We start from the raw sequence: 26810 nt of genomic DNA on the forward strand, positions 1-26810 counted from the left end.
ACAATTGCTATTTTTATTTGATGAAGACTGTATGTCCAAGGTCAGGGCAGCGGCCAAGAGGAGCAACCCCACGTCCAAGGAGCCGGCTGCTGTGCGGGCACAGGAGGGCTGAGAGGAGCTACTCCACGTTCCAGGTCAGGAGGGGGTGACCTCGTCCAAGGTAAGGAGCAGTGGCTGCGCTTTGCTGGAGCAGCTGTGAAGAGATGCCCAACGTCCAAGGTAAGAGAAACCCAATTAAGATGGTAGGTGTTGAGAGAGGGCATCAAAGGGCAGACACACTGAAACCATAAACACAGAAAACTAGCCAATCTGATCACACGGACCACAGCCTTGTCTAACTCAATGAAACTAAGCCATGCCATGTGGGGCCACCCAAGACAGGAGGGTCATGGTGGAGAGGTCTGACAGAATGTGGTCCACTGGAGAAGGGAATGGCAAACCACTTCAGTATTCTTGCCTTGAGAACCCCATGAACTGTATGAAAAGGCAAAATGATAGGATACTGAAAGAGGAACTCCCCAGGTCAGTAGGTGCCCAATATAGGAGATTAGTGGAGAAATAACTCCAGAAAGGATGAAGGGATGGAGCCAAAGCAAAAACAAAACCCAGTTGTGGGTGTGACTGGTAATAGAAGCAAGGTCCGATGCTGTAAAGAGCAATATGGCATAGGAACCTGGAATGTCAGGTCCATGAATCAAGGCAAATTGGAGGTGGTCAAAGAGGAGATGGCAAGAGTGAACATTGACATTCTAGGAATCAGCGAGCTAAAATGGACTGGAGTGGGTGAATTTAACTCAGATGACCATTATATCTACTATTGTGGGCAAGAATCCCTTAGGCGAAATGAAGTAGCCATCATATGACCCAGAGGGATGGTACGGGGAGGGAGGGGGAGGGGGTATCTGGATGGGGAGCACGGGTACACCCGTGGTGGATTCATGTTGATGTATGGCAAAAACCAATACAATATTGTACAGTAATTAGCCTCCAATTAAAATAAATAAATTTAAATTAAAAAAAAAAAAGAGTCTGAAATGCAGTACTTGGATGCAATCTCAAAAATGACAGAATGATCTCTGTTCATTTCCAAGGCAAACCTTTCAATATCACGGTGATCCAAGCCTATGCCCCAACCAGTAACACTGAAGAAGCTGAAGTTGAATGGTTCTATGAAGACCTACAAGACCTTTTAGAACTAACACCCAAAAAAGATGTCCTTTTCATTATAGGGGACTGGAATGCAAAGTAGGAAGTCAAGAAACACCTGGAGTAACAGGCAAATTTGGCCTTGGAATATGGAATGAAGCCTTAAAAAAAAAAAAAGGCTTTTTAAGGCTTTTTCTGCCTTAAAAAAAAAAAAAAGGATGCATAAAATATATACCATTTTTTCTATCATAAAATTCTTTAATAACAATTCCATTAATTTGGACCCTGTATCCCTGATTCAGCTGCCTTCTGACTACTGTTAACTCCTTGACTGATGCATTTTAATATATGCATATGAGTCAAGAAACACCTGAAGTAACAGGCAAATTTGGCTTTGGAAAACGGAATGAAGCAGGGTAAAGACTAATACAGTTTTGCCAAGAGAACGCACTGGTCATAGTAAACACCCTCTTCCAACAACACAAGAGAAGACTCTACACAAGGACATCACCAGATGGTCAACACCAATATCAGATTGATTATATTCTTTGCAGCCAAAGATGGAGAAGCTCTATACAGTCAGCAAAAACAAGACTGGGAGCTGACTGTGGCTCAGATCATGAACTCCTTATTGCCAAATTCAGACTTAAATTGAAGAAAGTAGGGAAAACCACTAGACCATTCAGGTATGACCTAAATCAAATCCCTTATGATTATACAGTGGAAGTGAGAAATACATTTAAGGGACTAGATCTGATAGACAGACTGCTTGATGAACTATGGATGGAGGTTCATGACATTGTACAGGAGACAGGGATCAAGACCACCCCCACGGAAAATAAATGCAAAAAAGCAAAATGGCTGTCTGGGGAGGCATTACAAATAGCTGTGAAAAGAAGAGAAGTGAAAAGCAAAGGAGAAATGGAAAGATATTCCCATTTGAATGCAGAGTTCCAAAGAATAGCAAGGAGACATAAGAAAGCCTTCCTTGGCGATCAGTGCAGAGACATAGAGGAAAACAACAGAAGGGGAAAGACTAGAGATCTCTTCAAGAAAATTAGAGATACCAAGGGAACATTTCATGCAAAGATGGGCTTGATAAAGGACAGAAATGCTATGGACCTAATGGAAGCAGAAGATATTAAGAAGAGGTGGCAAGAATACACAGAAGAACTGTACAAAATAGATCTTCATGACCAAGATAATCACGATGGTGTGATCACTCACCTAGAGCCAGACACCCTGGAGTGTGAACTTAAGTGGGCCTTAGAAAGTGTCAGTATGAACAAAGCTAGTGGAGGTGATGGAATTCCAGTGGAGCTATTTCAAATCCTGAGAGATGATGCTGTGAAAGTGCTGCACTCAATATGCCAGCACATTTGGAAGACTCAGCAGTGGCCACAGGACTGGAAAAGATCAGTTTTCATTCCAATCCCAAAGAATGCTCAAACTATCGCACAATTGCACTCATCTCACAGGTTAGTAAAGTAATGCTCAAAATTCTCCAAGCCAGGCTTCAGCAATATGTGAACCGTGAACTTCCTGATGTTCAAGCTAGTTTTAGAAAAGGCAGAGGAACCAGAGATCAAATTGCCAACATCTGCTGGATCATCGAAAAAGCAAGAGAGTTCCAGAAAAACATCTATTTCTGCTTTATTGACTATGCCAAAGCCTTTGACTGTGTGGATCACAACAAATTGAGGAATATTCTTAAAGAGATGGGAATATAGAAACTAGGATCACAAGAAACTGGAAAATTCTAAAAGAGATGGCAATACCAGAGCACCTGACCTGGTTCTTGAGAAACCTATATGCAGGTTAGGAAGCAACAGTTAGAACTGGACATGTTTATGATTGTGTTTCTGGGAACAAGTGGCATGTGACTCCAAGTCTCAGTGAGGAAAGTTTACATGTCATTCAATCTGTTCTCCTGCTACCAAACTTGAAATTACATGTGACAGGGCTTTGTCACTTGCCCTCATATTTTGCCGTGTCTTTCAGAGAGAGAGAGACCCCCATAGATCCCTGAGAGATAAAAAAGACACTTGATGCTTCCTCTCTTTCACTCTTTTCTTCATCTGACACCGAATCCCTTTTTCTTGATTTCCTATGGCTAGTAACAGGGAACAGCAGGGTAATGCACTTCACAGGCAAAAGCTCTGATTCTCCCAGACTGGTATCGTCTCTCCTCACCCCCAAAGACTTCTTGCTGACTCTGTGTTCTAAGTGGTCAAAGCAAACCAAGAAATAATATGAATCAAATGAAGAGAAACCAGCTCTAAAGAAGGTGAACACAGGAGCAGTGCAGGGGAAAGGCTAGATGGGTAGGAAAGTGGAGATTTTCTCTCTTATTCTGGGAATATGGATGTGATTAGTGTTGAAAACTGAGAGATCCCTGTGACAGGGATTTGAGATTCCTATTTCTTTTTTGCCTGTCTCTGGCCCCAACACTTTATCATTGTGAGGCCTTGTCAGAGCTCTGTCCCTTGTATCATTTACAATCTAATCTGTCAACTGTGGGCTTCCCTGATGGCTCAGTGGCAAAAGAACTTGCCAGTCAATGCAGGAGATGTGGGTTCAATCCCTGGGTCAGGAAGATCCCCTGGAGAAGGAAATGGCAATCCACTCCAGTATTCTTGCCTGGGAAATCCCATTAACAGAGGAGCCTGGCATGCTACAGTCCACTGGGTTGTAAAGAGTTGGACACGACTTAGTGACTAAACAATAACTGTCAGCTGAGGGGTCTTGAAGAATCAAATAGCTAATGTCATTCTCCAACTTTGAGCCAATAAAACTGAGTCCCCCAAACCAAAAGGTCTCACTGCTGCTGTTAAGTCACTTCAGTCGTGTCCGACTCTGTGCGACCCCATACACGGCAGCCCACCAGGCTCCCCCATCCCTGGGATTCTCCAGGCAAGAACACTGGAGTGGGCTGCCATTTCCCTCTCCAATGCATGAAAGTGAAAAGTGAAAGTGAAGTCACTCAGTTGTGTCCGACTCCTAGTGACCCCATGGACTGCAGCCCACCAGACTCCTCCATCCATGGGATTCTCCAGGCAAGAGTACTGGTAAACTTTATTCATGCACATAAAAATTGTTCTCCTAGTCCCTTCTGAAAGGAAGTACAGCAGATGTAGTTCAGGAAAGATTAACCATAACTTTAATAATATGAACTGGACACATGATATTATCATTCAAAGCCTTAATATAATGAAACACCCTAATTGAGACTTCCCTTGGTATTTACTATGGGCCTGTATTGATCTATTGCTATGAGATTAGAAAGAATAAACAACAACAACAACAACAAAAGAACTGGACATGGAACAACAGACTGGTTCCAAACAGGAAAAGGAGTACGTCAAGGCTGTATATTGTCACCCTGCTTATTTAATTTATATGTAGAGTACATCATGAGAAATGCTGGGCTGGAGGAAGCACAAGCTGGACTCAAGACTGCCAGGAGAAATATCAATAACCTCAGATATGCAGATGACACCACCCTTATGGCAGAAAGTGAAGAGGAACTAAAAAGCTTCTTGATGAAAGTGCAAGAGGAGAGTGAAAAAGTTGGCTTAAAGCTCAACATTCAGAAAATGAAAATCATGGCATCTGGTCCCATCACTTCATGGGAAACGAACAGGGTAACAGTGTCAGACTTTATTTTTCTGGGCTCCAAAATCACTGCAGATGGTGACTGCAGCCATGAAATTAAAAGACGCTTAATCCTTGGAAGGAAGGTTATGACCAACCTAGATAGCATATTGAAAAGCAGAGACATTACTTTGCCAACAAAGGTCCGTCTAGTCAAAGCTATGGTTTTTCCAGTGGTCATGTATGGATGTGAGAGTTGGACTGTGAAGAAAGCTGAGCACCGAAGAATTGATGCTTTTGAACTGTGGTGTTGGAGAAGACTCTTGAGAGTCCCTTGGACTGCAAGGAGATCCAACCAGTCCATCCTAAAGGAGACCAGTCCTGGGTATTCTTCGGAAGGGCTGATGCTGAGGCTGAAACTCCAGTACTTTGGCCACTTCATGCGAAGAGTTGACTCATTGGAAAAGACCCTGATGCTGGAGGGATTGGGAGCAGGAGGGGAAGGGACGACAGAGGATGAGATGGCTGGATGGCATCACCGACTCGATTCACATGAGTTTGGGTGAACTCTGGGAGTTGATGATGGACTTGGAGGCCTGGTGTAACATGATTCATGTAACATGATTCATGAACATGATTCATGAATCATGTAACATGATTCATAGGGTTGCAAAAAGTCAGACATGGCTGAGCGACTGAACTGAACTGAACTGAACTGTATTCATTCATGTAGTAACTTTTCCAGATTAATTTTGCCAAGACTACTTTCTTATCCTGTGTAGTCACTTGCCTCTCTGTTATCTCCATAGTTAGATAGTGAACTTACAGAGATTCTCTTAAATACCTGAACCTAAGTATAAATAGGAAAAGAAGGGATTCTCTCAATATTTTCAGTGTTCTCTGCGCCAGCCTGTCTGAGATCCAAACACACAATCCCAATGTAGAAGAATATGGTCCAGTTTCCTACTCTGAGATCCATTGGCTGCACCACAAACATAGTCCACACTTCCTACAACTCTCGGCCTTGGAACTGGGTTGTGAAGAATGTTAGGCAGCATGTGAAATGTCATATATCAGACATTTTTATTTAAGTACATTGGTTGCATTAGACTAGTGTCTAACTAGTTTCCAGAGTACTAACATTGTTTCTCACTCTGTCCTTAGACAATAGCTGTTTCAGTAGAGGAAGTTTCTGAAACAACTTCTCTGCCTTCTTTGTTACATTAATCCAGTGATGCTATCATAACAATACTGACTTTTGATCTATGTCAAGAAAGGTTTTTTTAATTTATATGTTTTCTTTTATTTCTTTCAATACTGTTTTAACAATTCCTTTCAGCAGTGTTTTGTGTAATCTAATAAAGATAGGCTGTGTACACATAACCACTTTATCTCTAAATCCAACTCAAGAAATAGAAATACTAATATTGTTTTATGAGTGCACTGCTTTTCTTTAGATTTGTACTGCTTTTCTTTAGATTAATTTTGAATTGACAAGCTCATATCTTGTGTGAAGCCAAGGGCAATGATACTTTTTCTAACAAGTACACACATTCAGATTGTTTAGTCTGCCTTGAATGCATTTATTACTTAATATTAGACATGGCATTGGACCCCTGGAGATTGCAAATGCATCCTAAAATTAATACTGGCCTAGGGATGGTTTTGCAAAAATATACTTTTTTGCATGTTAACAATCCCTTCTATTTAGTATTTGAAACTGTCTCGTTGTTGTCTATTCTACGTACCATCATCTATCTCCTCAGTCCTAAACCAATATTCCTTGTACTTCAAGTGCTTTTTCTCTCCCAGTTTCCAAGTGACAAGAGCTCTATTCCATTAGTCTGTCAGTCTTGGCATTTGCTTTACCCCCTGTCTGTCCTTTTGCCTTAAGGACAGTGAATGTCCCAAATTTTCGTCTTCATGAACGTAGTGGCAATTCAGATTGTATGTTTCAATTCATTCTATATTTGTTTCCTAGATCAAACTGTTCATTGCATTGCATGAGGAATACAATTGTGATGGCCCTGTATGGTCTTTGTGAATCCATTCACTCACTATCATTCATTTTAAGTTGTGCTACAATATTAGCCTTTGCAAAATTTCAATTTCATAGTGAATACATAGACAATTTGAGGTTTATATACATTTTTAACAAAGAAAAGAATTATGAAATGTTAATTCAGGCTTATAGCATCCTTTATAATATGGCCCTAAGTTAGCTATTTCTAATAATTAAGATTGTGTTCATCTAAAAATAAGAGAAAAGTTGTTAACAGTGGCTTTAACAAATAGTGGGTTTAATTACCTCATATACAGAGTCTTGTCATGTGTCAAAATCGGGATACTATAGTAGCCCCGAAACATATGAGTTTTAAATGCCTTCCATTTTTCTTTACCCATTCTTAATATATAGGCCCCATTTGATGGTAACATCCTCTTGTCCCAAGATCATGTGTACCCTATCAACTTTTCAAATACTTGTTTTTTTTTAAATTTTATTGAAGTATAATTGATTTACAATGTTATGCTAGTTTCAGGTGAACAGCAAGGTGAATCAGTTGTGAATATACATATATCCACTCTTTTTAAGATTATTTCCCCATATAGGCCATTATAGACTATTGAATAGATTTCCCTGTATTATACAGTAGTCCTTATTAATTATCTATTTTATATATAGTAGTGTGTATGTGTCTGTCCCAATCTCATGATTTATCCCTAGCCCCCACCTCCAGCCCCATCCCCTGGTAACTATAAGTTTATATTTTACATCCATGACTCTATTTCTGTTTTGTAGATAAGTTCATTTGCACCCTTTTTAAAATTCCAAATAAAAGCAATATCATATATTATTTGTCTTTCTCTGACCTACTTCACTCAGTATGGTGATCTCTAGGTCCATCCATGTTGTGCACATGGCATTATTTCACTCTTTTTAATGGCTGAATATTATTCCATTGTCTATATTTACCACATCTTATTTATCCCTTCCTCTGTTGATTTAGGTTACTTCCTGTCCTGGCTATTCTAAATAATGCTGCAATGAACATTGGGGTACATGTATCTTTTTGAATTGTGGTTTGGTATTCTCCAGGTATATGCCCACGAGTGCGATTGCTGGGTCATATGGTAGTTCTATTTTTAGTTTTCTGAGGAACTTTCATACTGTTCTCCATAGCGAATATACCAATTTACATTCTTACCAACAGTGTAAGAAGGTTCCCTTTTCTCCACACTTTCTCCAGCCTTTATTGATGGTAGGTTTTTTTTTGATGATGGCCATTCTGACTGGTGTGAGATGATACTCCATTGTAGTTCTGATTTACATTTCTCTAATAGTTTGTGATGTTGAGCATCTTTTCTTGTACCTCTTGGCCATCTGTATATCTTCTTTGGAGAAATGTCTCTTCATATCTTGTGTCCATTTTTTAAATTTGTTTTTTGATACTCAGTTGCATGAGCTCCTTGTGTATTTTAGAAATTAATACTTTGACAGTTGCTTCATTTGCAAATACATTCTGCCATTCTGAGGGTTACCTTTCCATCTTGTTTATGGTTTCCTTTGCTGTGCAAAAACTTTTAAGTTTAATTCAGTTCCATTTATTTTTTTTTGTTTGTTTGTTTTTATTTCCATTACTCTAGGAGGTGAATCAAAAAAGATCTTGCTGTGATTTACATCAAACAATGTTCTACCTATGTTTTCCTCTAAGAGTTCCATAGTATCCGGCCTTATGCTGAGATGGTAAAAAATCTGCCTGCAATGCGGGAGACCTGAGTTCAGTCTCTGGATAGGGAAGATCCCCTGGAGAAGGGCATGGCAACCCACGTCAGTATTCTTGCCTGCAGAATTCCATGGGCAGAGGAACCTGGTAGGCTACAGTCAATGGGATGACAAAGAGTCAAACATGACAGAGTGACTTACACAAACAATCCATTCTGAGTTTATTTTTGTGTATAGTGTTAGGGAGTGTTCTAATTTTATTAGTTTACATATAGCTGTTCAATTTCCCCAGCACCACTTATTGAAGAAGCTGTCTTTTCTCCATTGTGCATTCTTGCCTTCTCTGTCATAGATTTGGTAACCATAGGTCCGTGGGGTTATTTTTGTACTTTCTACCCTATTTCATTGATATATATTTCTGTTTTTGTACCAGCACCATACTGTCTTGATTACTGTAACTTTGTAGTATAGCCTGAGGTCAGCGTGCTTGACTCTTCCAGCTCTGTCGTTCTTTTTCAAGGTTGCATTGGCTGTTTGGGGTCTTTTGTGTTTCCATACAAATTGTAAAATTTTGTTCTAATTCTGTGAAAAATGCCTTGTTGACTTGGTAGGGGTTGCATGGAATTGTAGATTGCTTTGGGCAGTAAAGTAATTTTCATAATATTGATTCTTCTAATCCATGATCATGGTGTATCTTTCCATCTGTTTGTGTCATCTTTGATTTATTTCATCAGTATCTTATAGTTTTCTGAGTACAGGTCTTTTGCCTCCTCCTGCTGCTGCTGCTGCTATGTCACTTCAATCGTGTCCGACTCTGTGTGACCCCATAGACGGCAGCCCACCAGGCTCCCCTGTCCCTGGGATTCTCCAGGCAAGAACACTGGAGTGGGTTGCCATTTCCTTCTTCAATGCATGAAAGTGAAAAGTGAAAGTGAAGTTGCTCAGTCGTGTCCGACTCCTAGTGACCCTATGGACTGCAGCCTACCAGGCTTCTCTGTCCATGGGATTTTTCCAGGCAAGAGTACTGGAGTGGGGTGCCATTGCCTTCTCTGCTTTTGCTTCCTAGGGTACGTTTATTCCGAGGTACTTTATTCCTTTTGATGTGATGGTAAATGAGATTTGATCCTTGATTTCTCTTTCTGATCTTTTGTTGTTAGTGTATAAGAATTCAGAATATTTCTGCATATTAGTTTTGTATCCTCCAACTGTACCACATTCATTGATGAGCTTTAGTAGTTTTCTGGTAGCATCTTTAGGATTTTCTGTGTATGGTATCATGTCATCTGCAAACAATGACAGTTTTACTTCTTTTCCAGTTTGAATTCCTTTTATTTCTTTGTCTTCTCTGATTGCCCTAGCTAGAACTTCAAAAACTATGTTGAATAGTAGTGCCAAGAGTGGACATCCTTATCTTGTTCCTGGTCTTAGAGAAAATGCTTTCCATTTTTCACCATTGAGAATGATATTTGCTGTGTATTTGTCATATGTAGCCTTTATTATGTTGAGGTAGGTTCCCTCTATGCTCACTTTTTGGAGAGTTTTTAATCATCAATGGGTGTTGAATTTTTTTAAAAGCTTTTTCTGTATCTATTGAGATGATCATATGGTTTTTATTCTTCAGTTTTTTAATATGATACATCATATTGATTGATTTGTGTATACTGAAGAATCCTTGCATCCCTGGGATAAATCCCATTTGATCATGCACGGTATGTGATCCTCTTGATGAGTTGGTTTCAGTTTGATGGTAAAAAATTGAGAATTTTTGCATCTATGTTCATCAGTGATATTGGCCTATAATTTTTTTTGTATGATATCTTCCTGTTGTTTGGTGTCAGGACAATGGTGGCCTCAGAGAATGAACTTGAGAGTGTTCCTTCCTCTGCAATTTTTGGGAAGAATTTCAGAAGGGTAGATGTTAACTCTTCTCTGAATGTTTGATAGAATTCAGCTGTGAAGCCATCTGGTGCTGGACTTTTGTTTGTTAGAAGATTCTTAGCCACAGTTTAGTTTCAGTACTTGTGTTGATTTGTTCATATTTTCTATTTCTTCCTGGTTCAGTTTTGGAAGGTTGTACTTTTCTAACCATTTGTCCATTTCTATGTTGTCCATTTCATTGACATACAATTTCTGATAGTAGTCATTCTGATCCTTTTGGTGTTTCTATGGTGTCCCATGTAACTTATCTTTTTATTTATAATTTTATTGATTTGAGTTTTTTTGTGTTTTTTTTCCTTGATAAGTCTGTCTAAAGGTTTATCAATTTTGTTTATCTTCTCAAAGAATCAGCTTTGGTTTAATTGGCCTTTGTTATTTTTTATTTATCTCTGTTTCATTTAATTCTGCTCTAATCTTTATGATTTTTTCTTCTACTAATTTTGGTTTCTGTTTGTTCTTCTTTCTTTAGTTACTTTAGGTGTAAAGATAGGTTGTTTATTTGTGATTTTTCATGTTTGTTGAGGTAAGACTGTATTGCTATAAAATTCCCTCTTAGAACTGCTTTGTTGCATTCCATAGATTTTGGATTGTCGTTTTTTGAGGTAATTTGTCTCTAGGCATTTTTTATTTCCTCTTTCATTTCTTCTGTGATGAATTGGTTATTTAGTATTATATTGTTTAGCCTCCATGTGTTTGTGTTTTTTCCAGTTTTTCCACTGCTAGATTTCTGATTTCATAGCCTTGTCGTCAGAAAAGATGTTTGATATGATTTCAGTTTTCTTAGATTTACTGAGTTTTGATTTGTGATCTATCCTGTAGAATGTTCCATGTGCCTTTAGAAGAAAGTGTATATTGTTGCCTTTGGATGGATTGTTCTATAAATATCAATTAAGTCTATCTGGTCTACTGGGTCATTTAAAGCTTGTGTTTCCTTCTTAAATTTCTGTCTGGATAATCTGTCCATTGTTATAAGTGGAGTGTTAAAGTCTCCCAATACTATTGTGTTACTGTCAAATTCCCCTTTTATGGCTATTCAGTTCAGTTCAGTTGCTCAGTCGTGTCCGATTCTTTGCGACCCCATGAATCGCAGCACACCAGGCCTCCCTGTCTATTACCAACTGCCACAGTCTACCCAAACCCATGTCCATCCATTCAGTGATGCCATCCAGCCATCTCATCCTCTGTCATTCCCTTCTTCTCCTGTCCCCAATCCCTCCCAGCATCAGAGTCTTTTCCAATGAGTCAACTCTTCGCATGAGGTGGCCAAAGTATTGGAGTTTCAGCTTTAGCATCAGTCCTTCCAATGAACACCCAGGACTGATCTCCTGCAGAATGGACTGGTTGGATCTCCTTGCAGTCCAAGGGACTCTCAAGAGTCTTCTCCAACACCACAGTTCAAAGCAATTCTTCAGTGCTCAGCTTTCTTCACAGTCCAACTCACACATCCATACATGACCACTGGAAAAACCATGGCCTTGACCAGACGGACCTTTGTTGGCAAAGTAATGTCTCTGGTTTTCAATATGCTGTCTAGTTTGGTCATAACTTTCCTTCCAAGAAGTAAGCGTCTTTTAATTTCATGGCTGCAATCACCATCTTCAGTGATTTTGGAGCCCAAAAAAATAAAGTCTGACACTGTTTCCACTGTTTCTCCATCTATTTGACATGAAGTGATGGGACCAGATGCCATGATCTTCATTTTCTGACTGTTGAGCTTTAAGCCAACTTTTTCACTCTCCTCTTTCACTTTCATCAAGAGGCTTTTTAGTTCCTCTTTGCTTTCTGCCATAAGGGTGGTGTCATCTGCTTATCTGAGCTTATTGATATTTCTCCCGGCAATCTTGATTCCAGCTTGTTCTTCTTCCAGTCCAGCAGAAATAAATGTTTTTCTGGAACTCTCTTGCTTTTTCCATGATCCAGCGGGTGTTGACTATTTGATCTCTGATTCCTCTGCCTTTTCTAAAACCAGCGTGAACATCTGGAAGTTCATAGCTCACGTATTGCTGAAGCCTGGCTTGGAGAATTTTGAGCAATACTTTACTAGCATATGAGATGAGTGCAATTATGCGGTAGTTTGAGCATTCTTTGGGATTGGAATGAAACTGACCTTTTCCAGTCCTGTGGCCACTGCTAAGTTTTCCAAATTTGCTGGCATATTAAGTGCAGCATTTTCTTTATATACTGATGCTGGCTTCTGCTGGCGTAAGAAGCCTATGTTGGCTTCATATATGATTACAATTGTTGATCTTCTTCTTGGTTTGATCCCATGATCATTGTGTAATATCCTTCCTTGTCTCTTGTAACAGTCTTAGTTTTATTATTTTTTGTTTGTTTGTTTGACTGCCCCAGGTCTTAGTTTTGGCACGAGAAGTCTATTTGGTCTAATATGAGTATTGCTACTCCAGTTTTCTTTTGATTTCCATTTGTATGGAGTATCTTTTTCCATCCCTTCCCTCTCATTCTGTCAAATACTTGTTTTAAGTAAGAAGAAGAGGATGTGTACCATTAGCCTTCTACTTTTATCTTATTGGCAAAAACGAAGCTGCATAGCCTACCTAAATGCAAAAGAGGTTGTTGAGTGTAACTTTTTAAGCAAGTGAGGAATAAGATAGAGAAAATGATGTCTGAGTCAACAGATCTACAGTAGTTTTGTTTTACTGTACAGTAGTTTTTATCTTGGGCTTTCCTAGTGGCCGAGTGGTAAAGAATCTGTCTGCCAATGCAGGAGACACGGGTTCAATCCTGGGTTGGGAAGATCCCCTGGAGAAGGAATTGGTAGTACTGCTCCAGTATTCATGCCTGGGATATCCCATGGATAGAGGAGTCTGGTGAGCTATAGTTCATGGGGTCGCAAAGAATCAAACATGACTTAGTGACTAAAAAGCAACACTTTTTTTCTGTAAATGCACCTTTGTGTATATGTTGCTTTAACTTTAAAGGGCTTCCCTTGTGGCTCAGCTGGTAAGGAATCCACCTGCAATGCAGGAGACCTGGGTTCTATCCCTCGGTTGGGAAGATCCCCTGGAGAAAGGAAAGGCTACCCACTTCAGTATTCTGGCCTGGAGAATTCCATGGGCTGTATATATATTCCATGGGGTAGCAAGGAGTCAAACACAACTGAGTGACTTTCACTTTCACTTTCTTTAACTTTAAAACACTATGAGCTATTTTGGATTAACTGCAATTCTGGTAAATCAGGTTGTCAAACAGTGTTATCAAATCATTCCTAGGAAAAACACAATCAAGAATTGGAGTTTACTGTTGAAAACTTGATTATCACTGTATCTGATTTGTTTGGAGCTGGGACAGAGATGACAAGCACCACTCTGAGATATGGGCTCCTCCTGCTGCTGAAGTACCCAGAGGTCACAGGTATGATACATGGTGGGCATAGTGACTTCAGTAGAGATGATAGAAACATGCTTTAATGTATTGCACTTTGTTTATCTCAGAGAATTATGTAAATCTCTGTTTGAGCAGCTTAATTTTTTCAGATTTAATGAACAGATGGTAATGGGGGCATCTTTATATAATACAGGAGGATGACAGAGAGGAGTGAAGACACTGTGAATAATAGGAACATCAACACAGCAGCGTCTGGATTTCACGAGGTCATGTGTAACAGCCACGGCCAGCATGAATCATCTTGGAGCTGCATACTGGTTTTATTATGGAAAGACACTCTGATGTCCCCTCATTGTAAAAATGCAGTGTTCGAAAGCCCAGATGGGCAGAATTCCCACGCCGATCTAGTGCTTCCATCTAGTGCTTATGACTATGCCTCCCAATGCAGGGGTATGGTTCACGGAACCGACATCCCACATGCTGCAGGGTGTGCCCAAAAATTAAAAAAAAAAAAATAAGAGAGCCAGGGATGGGAAAACGGTAACTCTCCTTATTGAAGCATAATTGGAAATTGTAAAAATTTAGTGAGGTTGCCTGATATAATTTCCACAGTCTAGGAAGTTCTCTAAAAGTTAGATTCACAAGAAATTGGCTTAAGATATGTATATAAAGAAATTATATTACTCCATAAGTTGTTTTTTTTTTTTTTTTCAGAAAAATGGTTATTGCCAAAATACACATTTGAGGGGTTGGCAATTTTATCTTTCATAAAGAACTTTTTGTTAGAAATTAACTTTTAAAGGTTTGTGGTTATGCATAGCTGTTTAGAAATACATTTCATCTTGTTTAGTGTCAGAATACCACTAAAATGATTATAACCAATAACATATGAGAATTAGCCTTTTAAAGTTGGAGAAGAGGATGTCAGGAAGCAGCTAACAAATATTCAACAAATTTCTGAAACACAGAGAGCATATTGAGAGGTGACAATGAAGTCAGTAGAGAGGATGAAGTTAATAGCCTAAATGTCAGAGTAGGAGGCTATGTGAGGAGGAGAAGTCATTTACGTTCTTAGAATCCTGTAAGGTTCTATATTTGGAAGTATTTCATTCCAAAAATGATAGAGGGAGACATAGTCTGATAAAGGTAGCTCTCCCAGCCATGACTTTTTGATAACTCCTTTCATCAGTTAACTTTATTTCTCTAATAGGATGAGAGAGGTTTGCTGTATAGAGAAAGGGAATCTAAGAGGCACTCAGGACACTGGCAGAGACAGGAGAAAAGACTGAGGTCACAGCGTAGAGGAAAGGTTAGGGAAGAATCCTCTTCTTAAATTCAGAGATTCTTAGTTCCTTTCTCCATCCTGCTTCCTGAAATTCAGCAGCCAGAGGAAAACTCCAGAGAGTGAGGACTCCGGAGAAAAGTCTTCCAAGTTTTGCCATGTAGACAGAAAATTCTCTCAACATGTCTAACACAGTGAATGAAATAAAAACATCCACCCCAATTCACTGGATTGTGAGATATCAGAACACCAGGATAAAAGAGAAAATCACAAAAACTTTCAAAGAGATGTAGCAAATCATAGATAAAGATCAGAGTTCACAACAGCATCATATTTAAGAACAACTATCAAACTGGGTATTTATTTTTTAAAAGATATTTTTAGACCTGTATGTTTGACAAAACTTTTACACACTCTTTTCCTTTTCTCATCCAAATGCCTGAAATCATGTCAGAGGAAGTTATGGGCTCCAGGAATTTGGAAACCTCGTGAAAGAGAATGAAAGTGTCAGTACTGTTGCTAGAGAGCAGGCCTGGAAAATATCTTCTTCTAAATGGATTAGATGGATAAAGCAGGGATGAGGGGATACACCAAGAGCAAAAGAGAGGTGATGAAGTATATTTGTGGCTTATAAATAATAGGGTACTTATTATTCGGGGTTTGAAACATCTTTGGAAATAATCCTAAATCAAACTACAGAGTATTATTCAAAATACAGATATTATGGATTGGTTAGGTCCAAGAAAGTACCAAATATGAAGCACAATCATAATTGTTTTACTGGGGGCATTGTTTATTTAGCCAGAATAATGTTAAAATGAATATTCTAGCAGTCAAAATTTGTGGTGTAAATATATTGGGGACTTGGATTAAAGGGATTTGTTTGTGTATATTTTGTATGAGGTGGGGATGCAGATATAAATTCTCTACTCTCATACCAATAAATCAGATAGTTTATAAAAATTGGTAAATAATAAATAGAGACAGAGAATCATTATTTAGAAACAGGACATGAATTTCTAAAAGAAACTGCTAAAAGGCTGAAAGTGGTGGCATTTGGCGATTGGAGGATGAAGTGAGTATCATTGCAAACTGCACACACACAATACACAACACAAAACAGATATATTATAATTTAACTTTTTAATCCATATTATTTTAATATAAAATTAATATTTAATTCTTGTTTTTTTCTTCAAGGACTATAATTTCTTGACTTTATGTTGTTTATATTTGAAACATTTCATCATTTCTCTTTGTTTTATCACATATGCTAATATAGAGGTATGTATAGATGCGTCTTAAGCCTTGTTTGTAAGAGACTTATATGTGTATTATGGCCGTTATCTCTCTATATTTAGATGCATTTCTGGACATATAGTTTATGTGTCTATGATGTTGGGACACCTTCATAATGCCTCACATATCTGATTTGGTATGGAAATGTGGTGTGCATTTTCCTCTTTCTCCATCATTCTTATTTACCTCTTATCAGCTAAGTTCCAGGAAGAGATTGATCATATGATTGGCAGAGACCAGAGCCCCTGCATGCAGGACAGAAGCCACATGCCCTATGTGGATGCTGTGGTCCACGAGATCCAGAGATATATTGACTTGATATCCCCACCAACCTGCCCCTTGCAGTGACCCATGATGTTAAATTCAGAAACTACCTCATCCCCAAGGTAAGATTGCTTTCTCTTATAGTAACCTCACTGGTCTTGAAGTTCTTATTTACAAAAATATGGGTACAAACATCGATGAACACAAAGTGAGAGAAGTAAAAATAATCATGTGTGTGGTGGCTTGATGGGTTGTGTGTTGTTTCCAGTTTAGTCTGTAAAGCTTTATAACAGATTTTGACAGGTAGTAAAGCAAGACTTCCACATTTTTTCTGTTTCTTTTATATTGTTTGGTTAACCATTGCTGTCCACATTGAATGTTAGTATCAATTTGTCAAAACACTCTGCTGGACTTAAAAAGTCCATTTTAGGTGCCATTTTAGATCAATTTGGAAAGATTTAATATCATTAAGGGATTCCCTGGTGGCTCAGCCAGTAAAGAATCTGCCCACAATGTGGGAGACCTAGATTCAATCCATGAGACAGGAAAAAGGAATGACAACCCACTCCAGTATTCTTGCCTGGAGAATCCCATGGACAGAGGAGCCTGGCAGTCTACAGTCCATGAGGTCACAAAGAATTGGACACAACTGAGTGACTCACACACACACAACATGGTGACACACTGAATCTTGCAATTAATGAATGTGATATAGTCTCCCTATTTTAAAGGGCTTTATTTAACTTTATTCAATAATTTTTTCAGACATTGTTTTGCATGTTTTTTTGTTTGTTTTTAGTTTTCCAAAGGTGGTTATTGTTGTTGTTATAATTTTTTAATGACTTTTCCATTTTTTATCTGGAATATGGAAATACAATTGATTTTATCATTTTGATATGCTTATATCTAGCAACCTTGCTAATTTTAATATCATTTTGAAAAATCTGTCTCTGGCTAATTGTGATTACTATATATATTATCCTGCTGTCTGGATTAATGTCTTTTTTTTCATCTTTATTTCATTTCTGATCTGAAGGAGAGAGAAGGTTAACATCTCACTATTGGGAATGACTATGAGGGCTACTCCAATTCTTCTAAGGGATTCTTGTCTGCAGTAGCAGATATAATGGTCATCTGAATTAAATTCACCCATTAGGTCCATTTTAGTTCACTGATTCCTAAAATGTCGATGAGGGCCTGACCTGCATGGAGCTCTTTTTATTCTTGACCACAATTTTACAAAAATTTACTTTGAAATCTGTGGTTGATCCAAAGGGCATTGACACCACCCCAATTGTCAATAGGTTATTTTCTGTGCCACCTCCTTACTAGCTGTTTCATTCCTGTGTGAAGAATGTTAGATCATCTGGCTTCTTCAGTGATGCTGTCTTCAACTCCCTCTCATCTGCGGCATCGTTCATCTGCTTCCCATCATCTTTCCTGAGAGTGCCTGCTCCAACCTCTCCTCATTGATTGTGCAGTTTCAGTGCAGAAATATACCTTCTCTTCTTCATATTCTGTAACATCTGTATTGGCCACTATGTTTGTAAATAAAATATTGAATTGTTCTATGTGCATAGTACTATGTGAAAATGTTAATCACTGAGTAGCATCTGACTCTTTGCCATCCATTAGGCTCCTCTGTCCATGGAATTCTCCAGACAAGTATACTGGAGTGGGTAGTCAGTCCCTTCTCCAGGGGATCTTCCATACAAAATTAAAAAAGAAGATTTGTGTGTATCAATACAGAGTTATTTCTCCTATGTATATTCCTTAAAAAACTAAAAAATAATAGAGATACCATGGGAACATTTCTTGCAAAGACAGGCACAATAAAGGACAGAAATGGTATGGACCTAACAGAAGCAGAAGAAATGAAGAGGTGGCAAGCATACACAGAAAACTATACAAAAAAGATCTTCATGACCCAGTAATCATGATGGTGATAATTCACCTAGAGCCAGACATCCTGGAATGTGAAGTCAAGTAGGCCTTAGGAAGCACCACTATGACAAAGCTACTGGATGTGATGGAATCCCAGTTGAGCTATTTCAAATCCCAAAAGATGATGCTGTGAAAGTGCTGCACCCAATATGCCAGTAAATTTGGAAAAGTCAGCAGTGGCCACAGGACTGGAAAAGGTCAGTTTTCATTCCAATCCCAAAGAAAGGCAATGCCAAAGAATATTCAAACTACCGCACAAATGCACTTATGTCCCACGCTAGGAAAGTAATTGGAGAAGGCAATGGCAACCCATCCCAGTACTCTCACCTGGAAAATCCCATGGACAGAGGAGCCTGGTAGGCTGCAGTCCATGAGGTTGCTAAAAGTCGAACACGACTGAGAGACTTCACTTTCATTTTTCACTTTCATGCATTGGAGAAGGAAATGGCAACCTGCTCCAGTGTCCTTGCCTGGAGAATCCCAGGGACGGGGGAGCATGGTGGGCTGCTGTCTACAGGGTTGCACAGAGTCGGACACGACTGAAGTGACTTAGCAGGAAAGTGATGCTCAAAATTCTCCAAGCCAGGCTTCAACAGTACGTGAGCTGTGAACTTCCAGACGTTCAAGCTGGATTTAAAAAGGCAGAGGAACTAGAGATCAAATTGCCAACATCTGTTGGATCATTAAAAAAGCAAGAGAATTCCAGAAAATCATCTATGTCTGCTTTATTGACTATAGCAAAGCTTTTGACTGTGTGGATCACAACAAACTGTGGAAAATTCTGAAAGAGATGGGAATACCAGACCACCTGACCTGCCTCCTGACAAATCTGTATGCAGGTCAGGAAGCAACGGTTAGAACTGGACATGGAACAATAGACTGGCTCCAAATCAGGAAAAGAGTACATCAAGGCTGTGAATTGTGGCCCTGCTTATTTAACTTGTATACAGAGTACATCATGAGAAATGCTGGACTGGATCAAGCACAAGCTGAAATAAAGATGCTGGGAGAAATATCAATAACCTCAGATATGCAAATGACACCGCCCTTATGGCAGAAAGTGAAGAAGAACTAAAGAGCCTCTTGATGAAGGTGAAAGAGGAGAGTGAAAAAGTTGGCTTAAAGCTCAGCATTCAGAAAACTAAGATCATGGCATCTGGTCCCATCACTTCATGGCAAATAGATGGGAAACAGTGGAAACAGTGGCTGACTTTATTTTGGGGGGCTCCAAAATCACTGCAGATTGTTACTGTGAAATTAAAAGACGCTTACTCCTTGGAAGGAAAGTTATGACCAACCTAGACAGCATATTCAAAAGCAGAGACATTACTTTGCCAACAAAGGTTCATGTAGTAAAGGCTCTGGTTTTTCCAGTATTCATGTACGGATGTGAGAATTGGACTGTGAAGAAAGCTGAGTGCCAAAGAATTGATGCTTTTGAACTGTGCTGTTGGAGAAGACTCTTGAGAGTCCCTTGGACTGCAGGGAGATCCAACCAGTCTATTCTAAAGGAAATCAGTCCTGGGTGTTCTTTGGAAGGACTGATGCTAAAGCTGAAACTCCAATACTTTGGCCACCTCCTGCGAAGAGTTGACTCATTGGAAAAGACTCTGATGCTGGGAGGGATTGGGGGCAGGAGAAAGGAAAGACAGAGGATGAGATGGCTGGATGGCATCACCGACTCAACGGATGTGAGTTTGAGAGAACTCCAGGAGTTGGTGATAGACAGGGAGGCCTGGCGTGCTGCAATTTATGGGGTCGCAAAGAGTCGGACATGACTGAGCGGCTGAACTGAACTGAACTGATATTTAGAGAGTTTTTCTTGTGATATATTTAACACTAGGATATGTTGTCCTTGAAAATGAAAGGTTTTAAAATATTTTACTGTACATCTGTGGCGGATTCATGTTGATGTATGCCAAAACCAATACAATATTGTAAAGTAATTAGCCTCCAATTAAAATAAATACATTTATATTAAAAAATTAAAAAATAAAAAGCAGAGACGTTACCAACAAAAAAATAAATAAATAAAATATTTTACTGTACCATGCTAGAGTTACAGATACAGCTACATAAAATAGCTAATGATGATATGTTTCAGTTCAGTCAGTTCAGTAGCTCAGTCACGTCCGACTCTTTGTGACCCCATGGACTGCAGCACCCCAGGCTTCCCTGTCCATCACCAACCCCCAGAGCCTACTCAAACTCATGTCCATCACTTCAGTGATGCCATCCAACCATCTCATCCTCTGTTGTCCCCTTCTCCTCCCACCTTCAATCTTTCCCAGCATCAGGGTCTTCCCAAATGAGTCAGTTCTTTGCATCAGGTGGCCAAAGTATTGGAGTTTCAGCTTCAGCATCAGTCCTTCTAATGATTATTCGGGACTGATTTCCTTTAGGATGGACTGGTTGGATCTCCTTGCTGTCCAAAAGACTCTCAAGAGTTTTCTCCAACACCACAGTTCAAAAGCATCAATTCTTTGGCTCTCAGCCTTGTGTATAGTCCAACTCTCACATTCATACATGACTACTGAAAAACCATAGCTTTGACTAGACGGATCTTTGTTGGTAAAGTATGTCTCTGCTTTTGAATATGCTGTCTAGGTTGGTCATAACTTTCCTTCCAAGGAGCAAGCATCTTTTAATTTCATGGCTGCAATCACCATCTTCAGTGATTTTGGAGCCCAAAAAAATAAAGTCTCTCACTGTTTCCATTGTTTCCCCATCTATTTGACATGAAGTGATGGGATCGGATGCCATGATCTTAGTTTTCTGCATGTTGAGTTTTAAGGCAACTTTTTCACTCTCACTTTTCACTTTCATCAAGAGGCTCTTTAGTTCTTCGCTTTCTGCCATTAGGGTGGTGTCATCTGTGAATCTGAGATTATTGATATTTCTCCCAGAAATCTTGATTACAGCTTGTGCTTCATCCAGCCCAGCATTTCTCATGATGTACTCTGCATGTAAGTTAAATAAGCAGGGTGACAATATACAGCCTTGAAGTACTCCTTTCCTGATTTGGAACCAGTCTGTTTTTCCATGTTCAGTTCTAACTGTTGCTTCTTGACTTACAGACAGATTTGTCAGGAGGCAGGTCAGGTGGTCTGATATTCCCATCTCTTTTTTGAATAAGATGTTTAAGATCATTCAGATATCAAGATGGAGTAATTTTGGTTCAGGCACCCAAAATAGAATTGAGTAGTCATTGTTGGATGTGGACATGTTTCTGCATCACTGAGAATTTCAATGTTCTGTACTGTATCAAATTCAAGGATACCACAGGTCATTTTTTAAACAATATATGCTAGCAGCAGCTAGCTGGAATCTTGAAGTTTCAAAGATACAAATGTCTGCCCCTCCTGACCTCACAAGTAAGAAAGAGATCATTTCAAATCTCAACCACATTTTTTTCTTAACAAAAGCACCTTCTTGTCAATTCCAATATTAATTCTTTTGTGTTGTTTTGGCTGTGTCACATGGCATGCAGAATCTTAGATCCTCAATCAGGGATGGAACCCATACCCATGTAGTGGAAGCATGGAGACCTAATTACTGGACTGAGAGGGAATTCCTACCAAGTGTAATTCTTTTTTTTTACTTTGATGGTAATTCTTGACAAACAATTTATGTAACCTTGTGTTTTTATCTTTATAAGCTTCCCTTGTTTTGCAGTCAAGCAGAACACAATTCAAGTGCTTCTTGGAGCTCTGTCTCCTGGGCTGCAGTCATAATAAAACTCAACTAAAACCTCTTTATTTCAATTGGGTCTCTGTTCCTGTAATTCTTGGTTGAACACTAACATAATTCAAGCATTTGAATGATCAAAAACAAAGTAAGTAATTAGCTAATTAAATTTATATGCCTTTTACCATGAAATATTTCTTCTCCCTCCCCAACCAAAAAAAAAAAAAAAAAATACACTGGAAAACAAAGCTTATCATTTTGTATTTTTCAAATGGGGGAAAGGGAGCTTTGGGGAAAGCAGGATAACTTCACAGGGTCACAGATGATAATTAAAACTAAGATAGAAACTGAGATCTTCTGATGTCCATTTATTGCACTCACTTACTACTAGAGAAGAAAAACTTTAGCAAAACCAAACTAAACTGCCAACACAAATAATCAATAAGCAGTCTATAATAAGGAATAGAAGTGAGTTTTATCTGAGCCAAACTGAGAACTGTAGCCCAGGAGAGAGTCTCTTAATAGCCTTGAGAAACTTCTCCAGAGAAGCATGGTTTTCATCAGTTTTATATCTCCTCAGAGCAAAGGCCATACATCAAACATGACAAGGTTTCAAAAGAGACAGATCAGCATGTACACAATGAAGTAGTGCGACCTTGACATCTGAGAAGGAAATCTTATCATCAGTGGACTACTATTATGAGTACCATAGCAAGGGAGGCATTTTATCCCTATTTTCAAAGTGGACATTCTTACTTCTGGATAATTTATCTTTTAATGCTTAAAGTAGATGTACATGTATGATACCTGGAGGAGGAAATGGCAACCCACTCCAGCATTCTTGCCTGGAAAGAGGACCCTGGCAGCCTACCTCCACGGGATCTCAAAGAGTCAGACATGACTGAGCAACTGAGCATGCACGCATAATGTTTAATAACTTAAGGCCATAAGACAGGCTGTTTTAGTTATCATAAAGGCCAGGTTAAATCATGTGTAAGCTGAATGACTTCCTCCCATCTTAAGAAATGAAAATTTCTTCATTTCCCAACATATTACTCTGAATGTACATCTGACTGGCTATTCACAAAATAATGGGCTTCATATTAAATAGATGTCCCTTGACTCCAAGGGTTAAAGCATCATAGATTCTCAAGAGGGAAAATAAAAGATAGGGATTCTCCCCTCTCCAGCACTGCAGAGGTGAAATTTGCTCAGGTAACTGAGGGAAGAGCCAATCTTAAGATTTTAGTGGGGAAGGCTTGAGAAACTATGGCTCAAGCCTCCTAGTTGCCTCCAGAAACAACCACTTCTGTTGTGTTTTGGAGTTTGTAAGAAATAATGAAATAAAGAATGCACAGTGCTAGCCAAAACTTTAGAAAACCAAGACCTGATTGAAATAAAAAGATGTTTACTGGAGGTTTGTTAGTACTATAGCCAGGAAGACACAGAATTGTGTCTTGAATTGTGCTTTCCTGAACTACAAAAGCAACAGTTAGAACTGGACATGGAACAACAGACTGGTTCCAAATAGGAAAAGGAGTACGTCAAGGCTGTATATTGTCACCCTGCTTATTTAACTTATATGCAGAGTACATCATAAGAAACGCTGGCCTGGAAGAAATACAAGCTGGAATAAAGATTGCCGGGAGAAATATCAATAACCTCAGATATGCAGATGACACCACCCTTATGGCAGAAAGTGAAGAGGAACTCAAAAGCCTCTTGATGAAAGTGAAAGAGGAGAGTCAAAAAGTTGGCTTAAAGCTCAACATTCAGAAAACGAAGATCATGGCATCTGGTCCCATCACTTCATGGGAAATAGATGGGGAAACAGTGGAAACAGTGTCAGACTTTATTTTTCTGGGCTCCAGAATCACTGCAGATAGTGACTGCAGCCATGAAATTAAAAGACGCTTACTCCTTGGAAGGAAAGTTATGACCAACCTAGATAGCATATTGAAAAGCAGAGACATTACTTTGCCAACAAAGGTCCGTCTGGTCAAGGCTATGGTTTTTCCTGTGGTTATGTTTGGATGTGAGAGTTGGACTGTGAAGAAGGCTGAGCGCTGAAGAATTGATGCTTTTGAACTGTGGTGTTGGAGAAGACTCTTGAGAGTCCCTTGGACTGCAAGGAGATCCAACCAGTCCATTCTGAAGGATATCAGCCCTGAGATTTCTTTGGAAGGAATGATGCTAAAGCTGAAACTCCAGTACTTTGGCCACCTCATGCTAAGAGTTGACTCATTGGAAAAGACTCTGATGCTGGGAGGGATTGGGGGCAGGAGGAGAAGGGGACGACAGAGGATGAGATGGCTGGATGGCATCACTGACTCGATGGACGTGAGTGTGAGTGAACTCCGGGAGTTGGGGATGGACAGGGAGGCCTGGTGTGCTGCGATTCATGGGGTCGCAAAGAGTCAGACATGAGTGAGCAACTGAACTGAACTGAACTACAAAATGGGGGAAACTTTTCAGATGTGCTTTGTATTCTTAATAATACTTCACTTTCTCCATTATTTGGATTTTAGCCATTTTATACTTGGGTAGTGGTGTCTATTTGTTAATTTTGTTTGCAAGTTCCTAATGATATATGATGTTAAGCATTTTTCAGATGCTTTATTGTGATCTGTGTATCTTCTTTCATGATGTGTTTGTTCAGTTTTTTTGCCCAAACACATGTATACCTGTGGCGGATTCATTTTGATATTTGGCAAAACTAATACAATTATGTAAAGTTTAAAAATAAAATAAAATAAATAAATAAAATAAAATAAAACAAAAAATTTTTTTTAATTGGAGGAAAATTGCTTTACAAAGTTGTGGTGGTTTCTGTCATACAGAAATGCAAATCAGCTGTAATTATAGGCTCCCTCTTGAACCTTCCTCCCCTCCCCTATCCCACCCTCTAGATCATCAAAGAGCGCCAGGCTGGGCTCCCTGTGCTATACAGCAACTTCTCACCAGCCATCTATTTCACACATGGTAGTTTATATATGTCTTTTCTACTTTCTCCATTCCTCTCACTCTCTCCTTCCCCCACTGTGTCCAGAAGTCTGTTCCTGATGTCTGCATCTCCATTCCTTCCCTGCAAATAGGTTCATCAATACCATTTTTCTAGATTCCATATATAGGTGTTAATATACATTTGTTTTTCTCTCTCTGACTTAATTCACTCTGTATAACAGGCTCTAGATTCATCCACCTCATAGAACTGACTCAAAGGCATTTTTTTTTAATGGCTGAGTAATAACCCATTGTATATATGTACCACATCTTTATCCTTTCTTCTGTCAATGGACATCTAGGTTGCTTCCATGTCCTAGGTATTGTAAATAGTGCTGCTATGAACATTGGGACACATGTGTATTTTTTAATTATAGTTATCTCAGGGTATATGCCCAGTACTGCAATTGCTGGGTTATATGGTAGTTTTAGGGGCTTCTCATGTGGTGCTAGTGGTAAAGAACCTCTCTACCAATGGAGGAGATTTAAAAGTGTAGGTTCAATCCCAGGATAGAGAAAATACCCTGGAAGAAGGCATGGCAACCCACTCTAGTATTCTTGCCTGGAGAATTCCCAGGAACAGAGGAGTCTGGCAGGCTATAGTCCATAGTGTTTCAAAGAGTTGGACATGACTGAAGTGACTTAGCACGTGCACACATGGTAGCTTTATTCCTAGCTTTTTAAGGAATCTCCATACTGTTCTCCAGTGTGGTGTATCCATTTACATCCCCACCAACAGTGCAAGGGGGTTCCCTTTTCTGATTGTTTACCTAGAGTTTTCAATATACGTTTACAGCTAATCCAAGTCTATTAAAAAAAAAATCCAATTCTGTTTCATATGAAGTACAAGTACCTTGTAAAAGTGTATCTAAAGTGTCTCTCCCCTGACTAATATCACTGTTGTCATTTATCCCACTTATCCATAAGATATACTCACAAAATACATTATTGCTACATTTTCAAATAGACTTTTCTGTTAAATCAACTAAGAACAACAAAAATGAAATTGTTATGTTACCTTCCATTATTTTTTTCTGAGACAATATACAAAAGTAAACTCAAAATGGATTAAAGATATAAATGTAAGAATGCAACCATTAAACTCCTAAAAGAAAACATAGTCAGAACACTCTGACATAAATCATAGAAGTATTTTTTTGGATCTGTCTTATAAGGAAAGGAAACAACAGGGTAAATAAACAAATAGGACCTAACTACACTTAAAAGCTATCACAAAGAAAAGGAAATCATCAACAAAATGAAAAGAAAACTTCTCAAATAGAAGAAAGTATGTACAAATTGCTTGATCTATTAGGGGTTAACATGCAAAACGTATAAACAGCTCATACAACTCAATATCAAAAAAATCCAAGCAAACATTTAAAAATGGGCAGAAAAAAAAAATGGGAAGAAACCTGAATAGATATTTCTCCAGAGAAGATACACAGGAGACCAACTGGGACAAGAAAAATACTCAATACTGGCAATTATAAGAGAGTGTAAATAAAAATCACAATGAGATACCACTTTACACCTACCAGAATGGCTATCATCAAAAAGACTACAAGTAACAAACATTGGTAA

The 26810-nt window shown here is 38.9% G+C and overlaps 1 long non-coding RNA gene across 3 annotated transcripts; it reads left to right on the plus strand.

The window, feature by feature from the left end:
• Positions 1–908: 908 nt before the first annotated feature.
• On the plus strand, positions 909–24929 carry LOC138985788 (uncharacterized). 3 transcript variants are annotated; one of them, XR_011462743.1, is made up of 3 exons: positions 909–13774; positions 13941–16714; positions 17629–24929. It is a non-coding gene; the product is annotated as an uncharacterized lncRNA (long non-coding RNA). The 3 variants fall into 3 exon arrangements; XR_011462744.1 differs by having other exon boundaries at positions 17897–24929; XR_011462745.1 differs by having other exon boundaries at positions 17925–24929.
• The last annotated feature ends 1881 nt before the right edge of the window (positions 24930–26810 follow it).

Source organism: Bos mutus, chromosome 26, assembly GCF_027580195.1.
Source record: "Bos mutus isolate GX-2022 chromosome 26, NWIPB_WYAK_1.1, whole genome shotgun sequence".
Taxonomy (NCBI): domain Eukaryota; kingdom Metazoa; phylum Chordata; class Mammalia; order Artiodactyla; family Bovidae; genus Bos; species Bos mutus.